This window comes from Schistocerca nitens, chromosome 1 (genome assembly GCF_023898315.1).
Source record: "Schistocerca nitens isolate TAMUIC-IGC-003100 chromosome 1, iqSchNite1.1, whole genome shotgun sequence".
NCBI classification, from domain to species: Eukaryota; Metazoa; Arthropoda; class Insecta; order Orthoptera; family Acrididae; genus Schistocerca; species Schistocerca nitens.
In genome coordinates this window covers 40,939,777-40,958,401 of record NC_064614.1, presented here as the reverse complement: position 1 = coordinate 40,958,401, position 18,625 = coordinate 40,939,777, and positions in this window count along the sequence as shown.

Genomic DNA, 18,625 nt, shown 5'->3' with positions numbered 1-18,625 from the left:
CAAATTTCTTTCTTCGCCTATTCGATTATTTATTCGAGCTGCCAACATTCGGCATTCATCTGTAGCACCGCATTTCATAAGCTTCTTTTCTTGTCTATACTGTTTGTAGTTCACGCTTCACTTCCATATCAGGTTACGTAACAGACAAATAGGCCCCTGAAACTTCCTGGCAGGTTAAAACTGTGTGCCGGACCGAGACTCGAACTCGGGACCTTTGCCTTTCGCGGGCAAGTGCTGTACCAACTGAGCTACCCAAGCACGACTCACGCCCCGTGCTCACACTTTTAATTCCGCCAGTACCTCGTCTCCTTCGTTTCATTCTAGAAACAGGCCCCTACCTTTAGTAAACACTTCATACCAGTTAAATTTATATTCAAAGTTAACGAATTCTCCTTTCCCTGACTAGCTAGTGCTGATACTGCAGGTCTTCATTTTAGTCCTTTTTTCTACTACCCTCGCCACTTATTTTCCTCCCCAAACAGTACAGTACGGTTCATACTTTCAGTGTCTCATTTCCAAATCTAGTTCATTCAGTTCCACCTGATTTAATTCGACTACATTCCATTACACTCATTTTACTTTTGTTAATGTTCATATTATAACCTTTCTTCAAGACACTTCCCATTCCATATTTGTTGCCCCAAATATTAATTTTTTCCTCAGATTCGGATAAGTTTCATTTGTTTCGTGGTCAACATTAGTTTTGGCGAATCAAAATTTACAAAATAAGTAAGTATTTTTTATTTATCCGTAACCATTTTGCACACAAAAATTAGAACATGGATTTTCTTGAATTACAACGCCAACTACCAAGAATCAAAACACATGTTTAAGACAAAATGTACATAGTTTTTTTTATTTAGAATATGATTCTGCAATAAAAAATGGGGGTTCCCATTTGAAATTTTAAGTTGCCTCCCGCCCCATTCCCAGGAGGATTGGGTGGGGGGCTAATTTTAGCACCAGCAGACGACCCCTCCAAAATAATCAACTTTGTATTCTACACATTTTTTCGTGTGAAGCTTATTTTTCGAGTTATTCTGGTTTGTCAACTTAAAATTTACACTCTGTATAAATACATATATAAAATATATGATTGTGAAATGTTGTTAGCAAACAGGAAAGTTGTATTTATGGGTTATTGGTTTATGATTAGAATATTACTGTTACTAATACTACAACTACTATCACTAGAACAGAATCTGAATTTGTAGTAACAATAAACAAGGGGGAGGAGAGGAGATGGTCAGAGGAGTGAGAGGAAATGGACATAGGAAACGGGAAGGAGGAGATGGACAGAGAGAGGGGCAGGGGGAGATGGACAGAGAGCGGGAGGAGAAAATGGACAGAGAAAAGGGGAGGAGGAGATAGAAAGTGGGAAGGGGGGGATGGACAGAGACAGGGGAGAGAAGGAGATTAGGACATATACCCAATTCATAGGCATCAAGGGATCACTAATTTAGCATTGGAGGGCAGTGCGGAGGGTAAAAATCGTAGAGAGAGACCAAGAAATGAATACACTAAGCAGATTCAGAAGAAGGTAGGTTGCAGTAGGTACTGGGAGATGAAAAAGCTTGCACAGGATAGAGTAGCATGGAGAGCTGCATCGAACCAGTCTCTGGACTGAAGACCACAACAGCAACAACAACCCAATTCCTGTACATATTAGAAACGTGTGCTGTCTCATTGATTTCCTTTGCAGTCAAGCAGACTGAGTCACGGTAAAGCATGGCCAGGTACATCTAGTTAGCTAATAAATGAGACAGGATTATTATTGGGCAGGTCTTACCTTCAGGAGACCAAGTGTGCAATAGTCCTCACAGACACGTGATAACTAACAAGTAAAAGTACACATTTCGAGTCATGAAGATAAGTGCTGAAAATAAATTATCATCATCTTTAGCACATCAAAGGCCGGCGGTTTGAAATTACCTCACTCACTCTCCAACCGCTACACCTCGGAGGTGTAGGATATTATATTTCATGTGAGACGAACTCATTCAAATAATTCCAAAACTGTACCGCAACTAAACAAAGGAAGCTTTCACGTAATATTCACATTCAGTTCAATGTTTTAAAAAGTATTATTTATTCAGCGGTGCTAGAGGACAAAAGAATGTGATTTAGCCTTCCAGTTATAATTCAAACGCATCATCTGAATTAATATTACTGAAACATAAATCGGAATTTTATGTCTTCATTACTTCGAAGATATTACAGACTGGTGAAACTGACAAGGAAACATCGACAACGTGACCTCGTATCTGAAGGAGAAGAAAGTATTCTAGCAAGCTATTAGCCCCAGCAGTCGATTCTGCGCAAAAATTTGGGCAATAATTCTGATAGTACGCAGTTATGATCTTCTGAAAGTACAGCTTTTAAACTGATGGGCACCGCCTTTTTGTCACTCACCGGTACATTGCAGCGCCCTAACAGCCGAACGCGAAGTACTGTACTGCGGAGTCACTACCAGAGCCTTGCTACTCGCGGCATGTTGAAGGCGAAGGAAGAGGCCTGGAGAGGTGGACGTCTGCCGAACGTGTTTCGCAATGTTGTTCGAGGATACACCTTATTCTACGCGAAAGGAAGTAAAATGATGCACTGTGTCGAAATGTACACATGTATTATTGTCTAAAACCTGTTCCTGGCTGCTGACACTGCTTAATGCACTGAGTGCGCGAGGTAACATGTTAACAGGGGTCAATAGTTACTTCACGCGTTGTTAGACAGCTCAACTAGAAGGGCAGCTCGTTTTATATTATCGCGAAATAGGAGAGATAGTGCCACAGACATGATACGTGAATTGGAGTGGCAGTAATTAAAACAAAGGCGTTTTTCGTAGCGGCGGGACCTTCTCATGAAATTTCAATCACCAGTTTTCTCCTCCGGCTGTGAAAACATTCTGTTGGCTCCCACCTACGTAGGGAGAAATGATCATCACGATAAAATAAGAGAAATCAGGCTCGCGCGGATAAACATAAGTGCTCGTCTTTTCCACCCGCCGTTCGAGAGTGGAACGGTAGAGAGACAGCTTGAAGTTGGTTCATTGAACCCTCTGCCAGGCACTTTATTGTGAATAGGAGAGTCATCACGTAGATGTAGATGTAGATCCTACCGGACACCAATACTTCATTAACTGAATTGGAACGCAGTGCTTGAGGCGTGCGTACGTGAATGAGGGAATACGTATATGCTCTGCTCATAGAACCGATATTACCCCATTCCAGCACAAGCTTAAATTTTACTTATTTTAATACGTACAATGATCTATGAGCCAGACCGCTTCTGAAGCTTATGTAAAGCATTTATTACTTGTAGTCGTTAACTAGTTGCGAGTACTTTGTTGATCTATCTCAAACGCTGGAAAAAACTGACTTTCAATACAGGTTCATGTAATTAAAATTAAAACTGTCCTTGTTTATGTGTAAACTCCTTACGTCGAGTGCTTCGCTTAGAAATACACAGCTATTATACCTCTGCTAAAAGGTACTACGTTTTGGTAAGCAATATGTATATTTTTTCTGGAAGAGTTAACGATAATATCTACTCCGTACGTTACACTCTGATGACTTTACGTCAACGTAGCCCTACATAGTTTATTTTTCATAATAGTTTATTGAAAATTATTTTTCTAATTGATATTTAGGAGCAGGTAGGAATGAAACGGTGCGGCGTAGTTCGTCAGCGATCACATCGCTGACAAATGTGAACGACTCTATAACGTAATGATTAACCTCTTTATACATGTAACCCTACTACCGTCATTATAAAAAAAAGTGTAGTTACTTTGCGGCAAAACTACCGCTTAAGGAATTTATACTCTACTTACAGTCTTTTGCAACACGTAATTGCAATAGCTTCTCGTTCGCTTGCAATCGCCCAAACCAAAGTGCGCCCCGAGAGCTGAATGGTCAGCGTGACAGATTGCCGTCCTACGGGCTCGGGTTCGATTCCCTGCTGGGTCCGGGATTTCCTCCGCTCAGGGACTGAGTGTTGTGTTGTCTTTATCATTTCATCCCCATCCGGCGCGCCGGTCGCCCAATGTGGCGTCGAATGTAATAAGACCTGCACCAAGGCGGCCGCACCTGCCCCGTAAAGGAGCCTCCAGGCCAATGACGGCAAATGCTCATTTCCGTTACCCAAAACAAAGAGATAACTTCGAGTCAGCCATATAGCATTAGTCGACACCGTGTTATTTCTGTTTCCTTTTCAGTGTAAAATATATGTCTTTCTTTCTTTCCTTTACTTTTCTAAAATATTTTCTTTGATGTATTGAAGCCTGTCTGATAGCTCAGGTTACTAAAAAGACAATATATTTCATTTATTTTCATTCACAAAATTCTAAACAGATAACCGTTAGTCTAGACCTATTACTAATAAATGGCATCCCTGAGCTTCGTTTTTCCCGTCCAAGTAACAAAAAATAAATTACTAATATCTCTGCTTTTATATCTTTTCTTTTCCGTACTTTTTAAAGTATCGTTTCTTTAGTTGAATTTTGCTCTTTATTTTCTGTTGGGACTCAAATTACTTTGAGGATACCTCTATTTTTCTTCAGGATTACCTGAAAACTCTTTAATTCCTTTCAACGTACCGAAACTTCATTTTCTTTTTTCTTGTATATCCGAAATCAACGGCAGTGGACGATCTACAGCAGTGCTATGTTGCCAACTACAACGACTGAAATTAAAAAAAAAAACCTGAGTGCCAACACCACTTTGAGCCCTGAAGTTAAACAACACAAGCAAAATTTAGCTACGTCCGGGGCTGGTAAATCGCGTCCTACTACCATTCCCTAATGCAATAATACAGTGACGTGCTTCCACAAATGGTTTCAACAGGTTACTATTTTACTGTTACTGGAAAGATCTTGACAATTTACAGGCAGTCCACAACGTATGACCAAAGTATAGCGCCCTTCCGAAAATTTCCCGGTATTTGTTCAATCATATATTTTACAAAATGAGTCAGTAGCGCTGACTGCAAGCCGCCGATCAATCCTTTACACTAACAGAGCACCACGCTATCATCTTACTGTGTGCCAATCCTCCAAATAAACACAGCAAACACTCTGTTCTCTCAGAGTATACTAATTGCGTCTACAAAAAACAGTAAACAGTCAATTAGCTCAGAGTATGGTAAACAGGACACTAGTCAAAATATACGGGACAGTTCAGATCAGTACCTATCCGTAACTCCATCCACGTACCAACAATAAATTCTTGATCTAAGTACAGTTCTCTGAATGAAATGTTGCAATCTTCCAACGAATTATATACGGCCGCCCTTTACGTCATTATTTAGCAAGATCTCCTCTTCTAACAATGCAATTACAAATAAGGTGATCCCACCAGTGAGTAGACCGTAACTCATCGGTAAAAACTCGCACAGCTAAGCGAATAGTTTGGTAGTCACTCTTTGTGGCGAACTTACCAAACCCGAAAATATACTTCCGGTTGTTTCAGATCAATAATCATTCTTTCCCGTAAGTATCTAAACTCTATTTCTACTGCAAGCTTTACCACTCTGAAGTGCCTAGTCGTCCGACGGCCAACTGCAGTTATCTGCACGAGACCTCCACTACGACTGACTGTAAGACCCATGTGAAGCCATTTTGGAATCACTTACGTAAACAAACTACCATTAATCTTAACAAGTGAGTCATTATTTGACATGTCCGCCGTATCTTCTCTTCGTGCCCAGCTTCCGCTTTCTGCAGTATCTTTGCCGCTCGAACTGCTATGGCTGTTGGCTACCGATTCTTGTATCATCTTCTTCGCTCGATTCCCTGTTGATGTAGTTCATCGATCACGCCTTGGTACTCGATAACGTACTTGAAACAATCACGTTTAAGTAAATATTTATGATAACGTACGATCAATGCCTAACATTGTTGTTGTTGTTGTGGTCTTCAGTCCTGAGACTGGTTTGATGCAGCTCTCCATGCTACTCTATCCTGTGCAGGCTTCTTCATCTCCCAGTACCTACTGCAACCTTCATCCTTCTGAATCTGCGTAGTGTATTCATCTCTTGGTCTCCCTCTACGATTTTTACCCTCCACGCTGCCCTCCAATGCTAAATTTGTGATCCCTTGATGCCTCAAAACATGTCCTACCAACCGATCCCTTCTTCTAGTCAAGTTGTGCCACAAACTTCTCTTCTCCCCAATCCTATTCAGTACCTCCTCATTAGTTACGTGATCTACCCACCTTATCTTCAGCAATATTCTGTAGCACCACATATCGAAAGCTTCTATTCTCTTCTTGTCCAAACTGGTTATCATCCATGTTTCACTTCCATACATGGCTACACTCCATACAAATACTTTCAGAAATGACTTCCTGACACTTAAATCTATACTCGATGTTAACAAATTTCTCTTCTTCAGAAACGATTTCCTTGCCATTGCCAGTCTACATTTTATATCCTCTCTACTTCGACCATCATCAGTTATTTTACTCCCCATATAGCAAAACTCCTTTACTACTTTAAGTGTCTCATTTCCTAATCTAATCCCCTCAGCATCACCCGATTTAATTTGACTACATTCCATTATCCTCGTTTTGCTTTTGTTGATGTTCATCTTATATCCTCCTTTCAAGACACCGTCCATTCCGTTCAACTGCTCTTCCAAGTCCTTTGCTGTCTCTGACAGAATTACAATGTCATCGGCGAACCTCAAAGTTTTTACTTCTTCTCCATGAATTTTAATACCTACTCCGAATTTTTCTTTTGTTTCCTTTACTGCTTGCTCAATATACAGATTGAATAACATCGGGGAGAGGCTACAACCCTGTCTCACTCCTTTCCCAACCACTGCTTCCCTTTCATGTCCCTCGACTCTTATAACTGCCATCTGGTTTCTGTACAAATTGTAAATAGCCTTTCGCTCCCTGTATTTTACCCCTGCCACCTTCAGAATTTGAAAGAGAGTATTCCAGTTAACGTTGTCAAAAGCTTTCTCTAAGTCTACAAATGCTAGAAACGTAGGTTTGCCTTTTCTTAATCTTTCTTCTAAGATAAGTCGTAAGGTTAGTATTGCCTCACGTGTTCCAACATTTCTACGGAATCCAAACTGATCTTCCCCGAGGTCCGCTTCTACCAGTTTTTCCATTCGTCTGTAAAGAATTCGCGTTAGTATTTTGCAGCTGTGACTTATTAAACTGATAGTTCGGTAAATTTCACATCTGTCAACACCTGCTTTCTTTGGGATTGGAATTATCATATTCTTCTTGAAGTCTGTGGGTATTTCGCCTGTCTCATACATCTTGCTCACCAGATGCCTAACATATGTTCTCGTTAAGTCCACCTACTGCGTTAACAAGTTCAGTCGACGAAACTACCATGAAGAGGTAACGTCATCCTCATAAACATATACATTCAATATTATTTCAACAATATTCTCGTATTGATACACTGCAGATAATATACGCCTCAAAATCGAAATGAGTTAGCAACTGAAGAATTATTATAAAATGTAGCTACTGTTTTGCGATTTAAAATTTAATAATAATGCGTCTACTGCAAATGTACTTCAACAGTGTCAGGTTTAAAATCCAAACAAGAGAATGCATAACAGCGATATTAGTAATCAAACAGCGCTACATTTACTCTAGGTATGTGAATGACAACATAAAAATGTTCAAAGCAAAGAGATCTCAGGCACCAGGTAAGGTTATAAAGTAAGCACTTTGACAAACCGAACAAAACGTGTTACCGATGTCAAAACAGTAATTCACGAACCTCTTACTCACTCCACTGTAAAGTACTTATCGCTTGGCCATTAAACGGCTGCAGTGGCGCCGAGCGAGTGACAACCGGTGCGAGAAAGTTTAAAAGCTGTACCTTGAGAAGGTCATAACTGCGTACCATCAGAATTATGACCCAGATTTTCGTGCTGGGATGATATCTCGCAGGTGTGGTTTTTTATCCTTAAAATACGAAGTCAAGTTGGTGATGTTTCCCTGTGAAAGCTGTTTTTGGAATGAGGACGAAAATTTCTTTAAGATGCGGCACTTGTACATAACTTCTTATTTCCTATACAATTTGGAAAAAATTATTTATTAGTTTGTTTATTTTTGCTGACTGTGTGTGTGTGGGTGTGTGTGTGTGTTACAAAACACACACACACACACACACACACACACACACACACACATATATATATATATATATATATATATATATATATATATATATATATATATATATAGTTGGTTGGTTGGTTGTTTGGGGAAGGAGACCAGACAGCGAGGTCATCGGTCTCATCGGATTAGGGAAGGAAGTCGGCCGTGCCCTTTGAAAGGAACCATCCCGGCATTTGCCTGGAGCGATTTAGGGAAATCACGGAAAACCTAAATCAGGATGGCCGGACGCGGGATTGAACCGTCGTCCTCCCGAATGCGAGTCCAGTGTCTAACCACTGCGCCACCTCGCTCGGTATATATATATATATATATATATATATATATATATATATATATATATATATAGGGTGAGTTACCTAACGTTACCGCTGGATATATTTCGTAAACCACATCAAATACTGACGAACCGATTCGACAGACCGAACGTGAGGAGAGGGGCTAGTGTAATTGTTTAATACAAACCATACAAAAATGCACGGAAGTATGTTTTTTAACACAAACCTACGTATTTTTAAATGGAACCACGTTAGTTTTGTTAGCACATCTGAACATATAAACAAATACGTAATCAGTACCGTTTGTTGCATTGTAAAATGTTAATTACATCCGGAGATATTGTAACCTAAAGTTGACGCTTGAGTACCACTCCTCCGCTGTTCGATCGTGTGTATCGGAGAGCACTGCATCATACATCGCGTTTCTACAGAATGATCTGCCACCGTTGCTCGCAAATGCCCCACTGGAAACGCGTCGACGTATGTGGTATCAGCATGATGGTGCACCTGCACATTCCGCAATTAACACTAGGCTGACCCTTGACAGGATGTTCGACTGGCGTTTCATAGGACGTGGAGGACGCATAAATTGGCCAGCACGTTCTCTTGGTCTTACACCTCTGGACTTCTTTCTGTGGGGTACGTTAAAGGAGAATGTGTACCGTGATGTGCCTACATCCCCAGAGGATATGAAACGACGTATTGTGGCAGCCTGCGGCGACATTACACCAGATGTACAGCGGCGTGTATGACATTCATTACGCCAGAGTTTGCAATTGCGTGCGGCAAATGATGGCCACCACATTGAACATCTATTGGCCTGACATGTCGGGACACACTCTATTCCACTCCATAATTGAAAACGGAAACCACGTGTGTACGTGTACCTCACCCCTCATGGTAATGTACATGTGCGTCAGTGAAAAAGACCAATAAAAAGGTGTTAGCATGTGGACGTAATGTGCTGTTCTAGTCTCTTCTGTAGCTAAGGTCCATCACCGTTCCCTTTGGATCCCTACGTAATTCGGTGCTCTCCGATACACACGATCAAACAGCGGAGGAGGGGTACTCAAGTGTCAACTTTAGGTTACAATATCTCCGGATGTAATTAACATTTTACAATGCAACAAACGGCACTGATTACGTATTTGTTTATATGTTCAGATGTGCTAACGAAACTAACGTGGTTCCATTTAAAAATACGTAGGTTTGTGTTAAAAAACATACTTCCGTGCATTTTTGTATGGTTTGTATTAAACAATTACACTAGCCCCTCTCCTCACGTTCGGTCTGTCGAATCGGTTCGTCAGTATTTGATGTGGTTTACGAAATATATCCAGCGGTAACGTTATATATATATATATATATATATATATATATATATATATATATATATATATATGGTGAGTCACCTAACATTACCGCTGGATATATTTCGTTGTACAATGGGATAGGAATGATGATGGAAATAGGATCACATTTGAGGAAGTGGAGAAAATGGTCAATAGATTGCAGTGCAATAAAGCGGCTGGGTGGATGAAATTAAGTCCGAACTCATCAAATACAGTGGAATGTCAGGTCTTAAACGGCTACACAGGATAATTGAAATGGCGTGGGAGTCGGACAGGTTCCTTCAGACTGGATGAAAGCAGTAATCACACCAATCTTTAAACATGGAAACAGAAAAGATTGTAACAACTACAGAGGTATGTCTTTAATCAGCGTTGTGGGTAAAATCTTTTCAGGTATTGTTGAAAGGAAAGTGCGAGTATTAGTTGAGGACAAATTGGATGAAAATCAGTGTGGATTTAGGCCTCTTAGAGGTTGTCAGGACCAGATCTTTAGCTTACGGCAAATAATGGAGAAGTGTTATGAGTGGAACAGGGAATTGTATCTATGCTTTATAGAGCTAGAAAAGGCATATGACCGGGTTCCTAGGAGGAAATTATTGTCTGTTCTACGAGATTATGGAATAGGAGGCAATCTTTTGCAAGCAATTAAAGGTCTTTACATAGATAGTCAGGCAGCAGTTACAGTTGACGGTAAATTGAGTTCATGGTTCACAGTAGTTTCAGGGGTAAGACAAGGCTGCAACCTGTCTCCACTGTTGTTCATATTATTTATGGATCATATGTTGAAAACAATAGACTGGCTGGGTAAGATTAAGATATGTGAACACAAAATAAGCGGTCTAGCATATGCAGATGACTTACTTGTGATGGCAGATTCGATTGGATGTTTGCAAAGTAATATTTCAGAGCTAGATCAGAAATGTAAGGACTATGGTATGAAGATTAGCATCTCCAAAACGAAAGTAATGTCAGTGGGAAAGAGATATAAACGGATTGAGTGCCAAATAGGAGGAACAAAGTTAGAACAGGTGGACGGTTTCAAGTACTTAGGATGCCTATTCTCACAGGATGGCAACATAGTGAAAGAACTGGAATCGAGGTGTAGCAAAGCTAATGCAGTTAGCGCTCAGCTACGATCCACTCTCTTCTTCAAGAAGGAGGTCAGTACCAAGACTAAGTTATCTGTGCACTGTTCAATCTTAAGACCAACTTTGTTGTATGGGAGTGAAAACTGAGTGGATTCAGGTTACCTTATCAATAAGGTTGAGGTTACGGATATGAAAGTAGCTAGGATGGTTGCAGGTACTAGTAGATGGGAACAATGGCAGGAGGGTGTCCACAATGAGGAAATCAAAGAAAACTGGGAATGAACTTTATGGATGTAGCAGTCAGGACGAACAGGCTTAGATGGTGGGGTCGTGTTACACGCATGGGAGAAGCAAGGTTACCCAAGAGACTCATGGGTTCAGCAGTAGAGGGTAGGAGGAGTCGGGGTAGACCAAGGACAAGGTACCTGGATTCGGTTAAGAATGATTTTGAAGTAATAGGCTTAACATCAGAAGAGGCATCAATGTTAGCACTTTATAGGTGATCATGGAGGGATTTTATAAGGGGGACTATGCTCCAGACTGAACGATGAAAGGCATAATCAAAGGATGATGATATATATAGATATAATAGGTATCTAAAGACACGACGACACAACTCTATTAGGATCTAACGTTGTGGCAAAATTTCCAAGCAATCGGTCAAGAATTTTCGGAGATTAACGATTCTGAACGAACAATCATTTAAATTTTTAGTTGAATACATTTTAGTTTGACGTAATTTACACTTTGACGCATAGTCACGATGACCTCACAAATTAGTGGACAGCATATTAACAGAGATAACTCTTCATATCTATAAATCCTTTTTAACTAAAAATTTTGGTAAAATAATAACACTATGAGAATAAATATTTTGCCGTCAGCATAAATTATTTTAACTTAGAATCACGTCAAAATGTACCTGATCTTCGCATACTTCCATTTCACTGTACCTCATTCAAACCTTCAGAAGGGCAATAGACTATTAATCGAATGCCTCCTTTCTCGGCAAAGCATAATTTTGTTGAGACCACCATGCTGGCGTATTTTATTCTTCATACTTCCTATTTCTTGAATCTTTTTTAATAATGTTTGCACAGACGAATAGAGCGGGTTAGTCATGACACTTTTCAGCATACAACTGCACTGCTCCTCTGATAGTACAGCTAGCTTCGCCGTGAACGAGAGCCACTTTTTCGACGTCGTACACATTATGAGAGTTTGCATAGATACACGAGCAAGTTGTCTGGTCGCTACGCCAGCAGACCACAGGCTGATGGGCTTCCACCGCGCAGGTAAACACACGAACCGTCTCTGTTACGTAATTGCTTACATGTGATACTATACGACAGTACTTGGCGCCGTTGTTACATTATTACTAAAGTTCCACATGTGTTATGTCGAAGCCCTTTCGAAGGCCACAGAGAAAGTATATACTTGTATTTAAACCAAATAGGTGTTACTAATCTGCTGCTGTAAATGTTAAACTTACTTGCGTCCGTCAGAGAATTCGTCACATGGTCTGTTATAATGCAGCGATAAGCGCACCTCAGCTTATTTAATCGTTCTGAGTGTTTTCGGGGGGTGGGGGTGGGGGGGGGCGTATGGAGGGGGGGTATTTTCGGGTGGTCGTTACTTTAATAAATTACAACTCCTCTGTTTCTCCGTATGACAGAGTCATTCGTGAAATAACCGCCTCGTCTCTCAACGTAGATAACCGCAGTTTGCGCACAAGCCGGAAGCCTTGATTTAGACGCCGCTTAAGCGGTCTCCCTTACTAGCTGTACTCGAGTCCTTACAAGAGACTTCTAATAAAATTGCGGGCCTATGGGGTATGACTTCAGTTGTGCGACTAGATTTATGATTTCTTGTCAGAAAGGTCACAGCATGTATTAACAGACAGAAACTCGTCGAGTACAACAGAACTGACATCTGGCATTCCCCAAGGAAGTGTTACAGATCCTGTGCTGTTCCTAATCTGCGTAAACGGTTTAAGGGACTATCTGAGCACCCCTCTTAGACTGTTCGCAGATGATACTGACATTTACCGTCTAGTAAAGTCATCAGAAGATCAAAAGCATTTGCAAAAAAGATTGAGATACGATATCCGTTTTGTGAGAAAAATGGCAATTGTCTCTCGGTAAGGAAAAGAGTGAGGCAAAAAGAAATTCAATAAATTTCGGTTGTATGATAAATCACACAAACGTAAAGGCTGTCAGTTTGACTAAATATCTAGGAGTTACCATTACTCTTGATTTGGTGAAGATTGCCAGTCTCGCTAGCGGGATGAAAGCAGAGCTCACCATCTGCAGCATCGTCGACAGGACTGACTGCGAACCTTTGGTACAGAGCCGAGTGGAGGGTCTGAATCAGAGGCTGAGACGGTTCTGCGACCGTGTGGGCTGCAGATTCCTCGACTTGCGCCATAGGGTGGTGGGGTTTCGGGTTCCGCTGGATAGGTCAGGAGTCCACTACACGCAGCAAGCGGCTACACGGGTAGCAGGGGTTGTGTGGGATGGCCTCGGGCAAGTACAGAAAGGGCAACAGCTTCAAAGGGTGCGGGGCAAAGTCAGGACATGTGGGGACCAAGCAGCAATCGGTATTGTAATTGTAAACTGTCGAAGCTGCATTGGTAAAGTACCGGAACTTCAAGCGCTGATAGAAAGCACCGAAGCTGAAATCGTTGTAGGTACAGAAAGCTGGCTGAAGCCAGAGATAAATTCTGCCGAAATTTTTACAAAGGCACAGACGGTGTTTAGAAAGAATAGATTGCATGCAACCGGTGGTGGCGTGTTCGTCGCTGTTAGTAGTAGTTTATCCTGTAGTGAAGTAGAAGTGGATAGTTCCTGTGAATTATTATGGGTGGAGGTTACACTCAACAACCGAGCTAGGTTAATAATTGGCTCCTTTTACCGACCTCCCGACTCAGCAGCATTAGTGGCAGAACAACTGAGAGAAAATTTGGAATACATTTCACATAAATTTTCTCAGCATGTTATAGTCTTAGGTGGAGATTTCAATTTACCAGATATAGACTGGGACACTCAGATGTTTAGGACGGGTGGTAGGGACAGATCATCGAGTGACATTATACTGAGTGCACTATCCGAAAATTACCTCGAGCAATTAAACAGAGAACCGACTCGTGGAGATAATATCTTGGACCTACTCTTAACAAACAGACCCGAACTTTTCGACTCTGTAAGTGCAGAACAGGGAATCAGTGATCATAAGGCCGTTGCAGCATCCCTGAATATGGAAGTTAATAGGAATATAAAAAAAGGGAGGAAGGTTTTTCTGTTTAGCAAGAGTAATAGGAGGCAGATTTCAGACTACCTAATAGATAAAAACGAAAATTTCTGTTCCGACCTGACAATGTTGAGTGTTTATGGAAAAAGTTTAACGCAATCGTAAAATGCGTTTTAGACAGATACGTGCCGGGTAAAACTGTGAGGGACGGGAAAAACCCACCGTGGTACAACAACAAAGTTAGGAAACTACTGCGAAAGCAAAGAGAGCTTCACTCCAAGTTTAAACGCAGCCAAGACCTATCAGACAAACAGAAGCTAAACGATGTCAAAGTTAGCGTAAGGAGGGCTATGCGTGAAGCGTTCAGTGAAATCGAAAGTAAAATTCTATGTACCGACTTGACAGAAACTCCTAGGAAGTTCTGGTCTTACGTTAAATCAGTAAGTGGCTCGAAACAGCATATCCAGACACCCCGGGATGATGATGGCATTGAAACAGAGGATGACACGCGTAAAGCTGAAATACTAAACACCTTTTTCCAAGCTGTTTCACAGAGGAAGACCACACTGCAGTTCCTTCTCTAAATCCTCGCACAAACGAAAAAATGGCTGACATCGAAATAAGTGTCCAAGGAATAGAAAAGCAACTGGAATCACTCAACAGAGGAAAGTCCACTGGACCTGACAGGATACAAATTCGATTGTACACAGAGTACGCGAAAGGACTTGCCCCCCTTCTAACAGCCGTGTACCGCAAGTCCCTAGAGGAACGGAAGGTTCCAAATGATTGGAAAAGAGCACAGCTAGTCCCAGTCTTCAAGAAGGGTTCGTCGAGCAGATGCGCAAAACTATAGACCTATATCTCTGACGTCGATCTTTTGTAGAATTTTAGAACATGTTTTTTGATCGAGTATCATGTCGTTTTTGGAAACCCAGAAGCTACTCTGTAGGAATCAAAATGTTGTTGTTGTTGTGGTCTTCAGTCCTGAGACTGGTTTGATGCAGCTCTCCATGCTACTCTATCCTGTGCAAGCTTCTTCATCTCCCAGTACCTACTGCAACCTACATCCTTCTGAATCTGCTTAGTGTATTCATCTCTTGGTCTCCCTCTACGATTTTTACCCTCCACGCTTCCCTCCAATGCTAAATTTGTGATCCCTTGATGCCTCAAAACATGTCCTACCAACCGATCCCTTCTTCTAGTCAAGTTGTGCCACAAACTTCTCTTCTCCCCAATCCTATTCAATACCTCCTCATTAGTTACGTGATCTACCCACCTTATCTTCAGCATTCTTCTGTAGCACCACATTTCGAAAGCTTCTATTCTCTTCTTGTCCAAACTGTTTATCGTCCATGTTTCACTTCCATACATGGCTACACTCCATACAAATACTTTCAGAAACGACTTCCTGACACTTGAATCTATACTCGATGTTAACAAATTTCTCTTCTTCAGAAACGATTTCCTTGCCATTGCCAGTCTACATTTTATATCCTCTCTACTTCGACCATCATCAGTTATTTTGCTCCCTAAATAGCAAAACTCCTTTACTACTTTAAGTGTCTCATTTCCTAATTTAATTCCCTCAGCATCACCCGATTTAATTTGACTACATTCCATTATCCTCGTTTTGTTTTTGTTGATGTTCATCTTATATCCTCCTTTCAAGACCCTGTCCATTCCGTTCAACTGCTCTTCCAAGTCCTTTGCTGTCTCTGACAGAATTACAATGTCATCGGCGAACCTCAAAGTTTTTACTTCTTCTCCACGAATTTTAATACCTACTCCGAATTTTTCTTTTGTTTCCTTTACTGCTTGCTCAATATACAGATTGAATAACATCGGGGAGAGGCTACAACCCTGTCTCACTCCCTTCCCAACCACTGCTTCCCTTTCATGCCCCTCGACTCTTATAACTGCCATGTGATTTCTGTACAAATTGTAAATAGCCTTTCGCTCCCTGTATTTTACCCCTGCCACCTTCAGAATTTGAAAGAGAGTATTCCAGTTAACGTTGTCAAAAGCTTTCTCTAAATCTACAAATGCTAGAAACGTAGGTTTGCCTTTCCTTAATCTTTCTTCTAAGATAAGTCGTAAGGTTAGTATTGTCTCACGTGTTCCAACATTTCTACGGAATCCAAACTGATCTTCCCCGAGGTCCGCTTCTACCAGTTTTTCCATTCGTCTGTAAAGAATTCGCGTTAGTATTTTGCAGCTGTGACTTATTAAACTGATAGTTCGGTAATTTTCACATCTGTCAACACCTGCTTTCTTTGGGATTGGAATTATTATATTCTTCTTGAAGTCTGTGGGTATTTCGCCTGTCTCATACATCTTGCTCACCAGATGGTAGAGTTTTGTCATGACTGGCTCTCCCAAGGCCATCAGTAGTTCTAATGGAATGTTGTCTACTCCCGGGGCCTTGTTTCGACTCAGGTCTTTCAGTGCTCTGTCAAACTCTTCACGCAGTATCTTATCTCCCATTTCATCTTCATCTACATCCTCTTCCACTTCCATAATACTGTCCTCAAGTACATCGCCCTTGTATAAACCCTCTATATACTCCTTCCACCTTTCTGCCTTCTCATCTTTGCTTAGAACTGGGTTGCCATCTGAGCTCTTGATATTCATACAAGTGGTTCTCTTCTCTCCAAAGGTCTCTTTAATTTTCCTGTAGGCAGTATCTATCTTACCCCTAGTGAGACAAGCCTCTACATCCTTACATTTGTCCTCTAGCCATCCCTGCTTAGCCATTCTGCACTTTCTGTCGATCTCATTTTTGAGACGTTTGTATTCCATTTTGCCTGCTTCATTTACTGCATTTTTATATTTTCTCCTTTCATTAATTAAATTCAATATTTCTTCTGTTACCCAAGGATTTCTATTAGCCCTCGTCTTTTTACCAACTTGATCCTCTGCTGCCTTCACTACTTCATCCCTCAGAGCTACCCATTCTTCTTCTACTGTATTTCTTTCCCCCATTCCTGTCAATTGTTCCCTTATGCTCTCCCTGAAACTCTCTACAACCTCTGGTTTTTTCAGTTTATCCAGGTCCCATCTCCTTAAATTCCCACCTTTTTGCAGTTGCTTCAGTTTCAATCTGCAGTTCATAACAAATAGATTTAGGTCAGAATCCACACCTGCCCCTGGAAATGTCTTACAATTTATAACCTGGTTCCTAAATCTCTGTCTTACCATTATATAATCTATCTGATACCTATTAGTATCTCCAGGATTCTTCCAGGTATACAACCTTCTTTTATGATTCTTGAACCAAGTGTTAGCTATGATTAAGTTATGCTCTGTGCAAAATTCTACAAGGCGGCTTCCTCTTTCATTCCTTCCCCCCAATCCATATTCACCTACTATGTTTCCTTCTCTCCCTTTTCCTACTGACGAATTCCAGTCACCCATGACTATTAAATTTTCGTCTCCCTTCACTACCTGAATAATTTCTTTTATCTCGTCATACATTTCATCTATTTCTTCATCATCTGCAGAGCTAGTTGGCATATAAACTTGTACTACTGTAGTAGGCATGGGCTTTGTGTCTATCTTGGCCACAATAATGCGTTCACTATGCTGTTTGTAGTAGCTAACCCGCACTCCTATTTTTTTATTCATTATTAAACCTACTCCTGCATTACCCCTATTTGATTTTGTATTTATAACCCTGTAATCACCTGACCAAAAGTCTTGTTCCTCCTGCCACCGAACTTCACTAATTCCCACTATATCTAACTTTAACCTATCCATTTCCCTTTTCAAATTTTCTAACCTACCTGCCCGATTAAGTGATCTGACATTCCACGCTCCGATCCGTAGAACGCCAGTTTTCTTTCTCCTGATAACGACGTCCTCTTGAGTAGTCCCCGCCCGGAGATCCAAATGGGGGACTATTTTACCTCCGGAATATTTTACCCAAGAGGACGCCATCATCATTTAATCATACAGTAGAGCTGCATGCCCTCGGGAAAAATTACGGCTGTAGTTTCCCCTTGCTTTCAGCCGTTCGCAGTACCAGCACAGCAAGGCCGTTTTGGTTAATGTTACAAGGCCAGATCAGTCAATCATCCAGACTGTTGCCCCTGCAACTACTGAAAAGGCTGCTGCCCCTCATCAGGAACCACATGTTTGTCTGGCCTCTCAACAGATACCCCTCCGTTGTGGTTGCACCTACGGTACGGCCATCTGTATCGCTGAGGCACGCAAGCCTCCCCACCAACGGCAAGGTCCATGGTTCATGGATTGCGGAAACAGCGATCGTGTGACACCCAACTCGCTTTATTTGTTCATGAGACCCACAAAATATTAGATACAGGCTCCCAGGTAGATGCTATTTTCCTTGACTTCCGGAAGGCGTTCGACACAGTTCCGCACTGTTGCCTGATAAACAAAGTAAGAGCCTACGGAATATCAGACCAGCTGTGTGGCTGGATTGAAGAGTTTTTAGCAAACAGAACATAGCATGTTGTTATAAATGGAGAGACGTCTACAAACGTTAAAGTAACCTC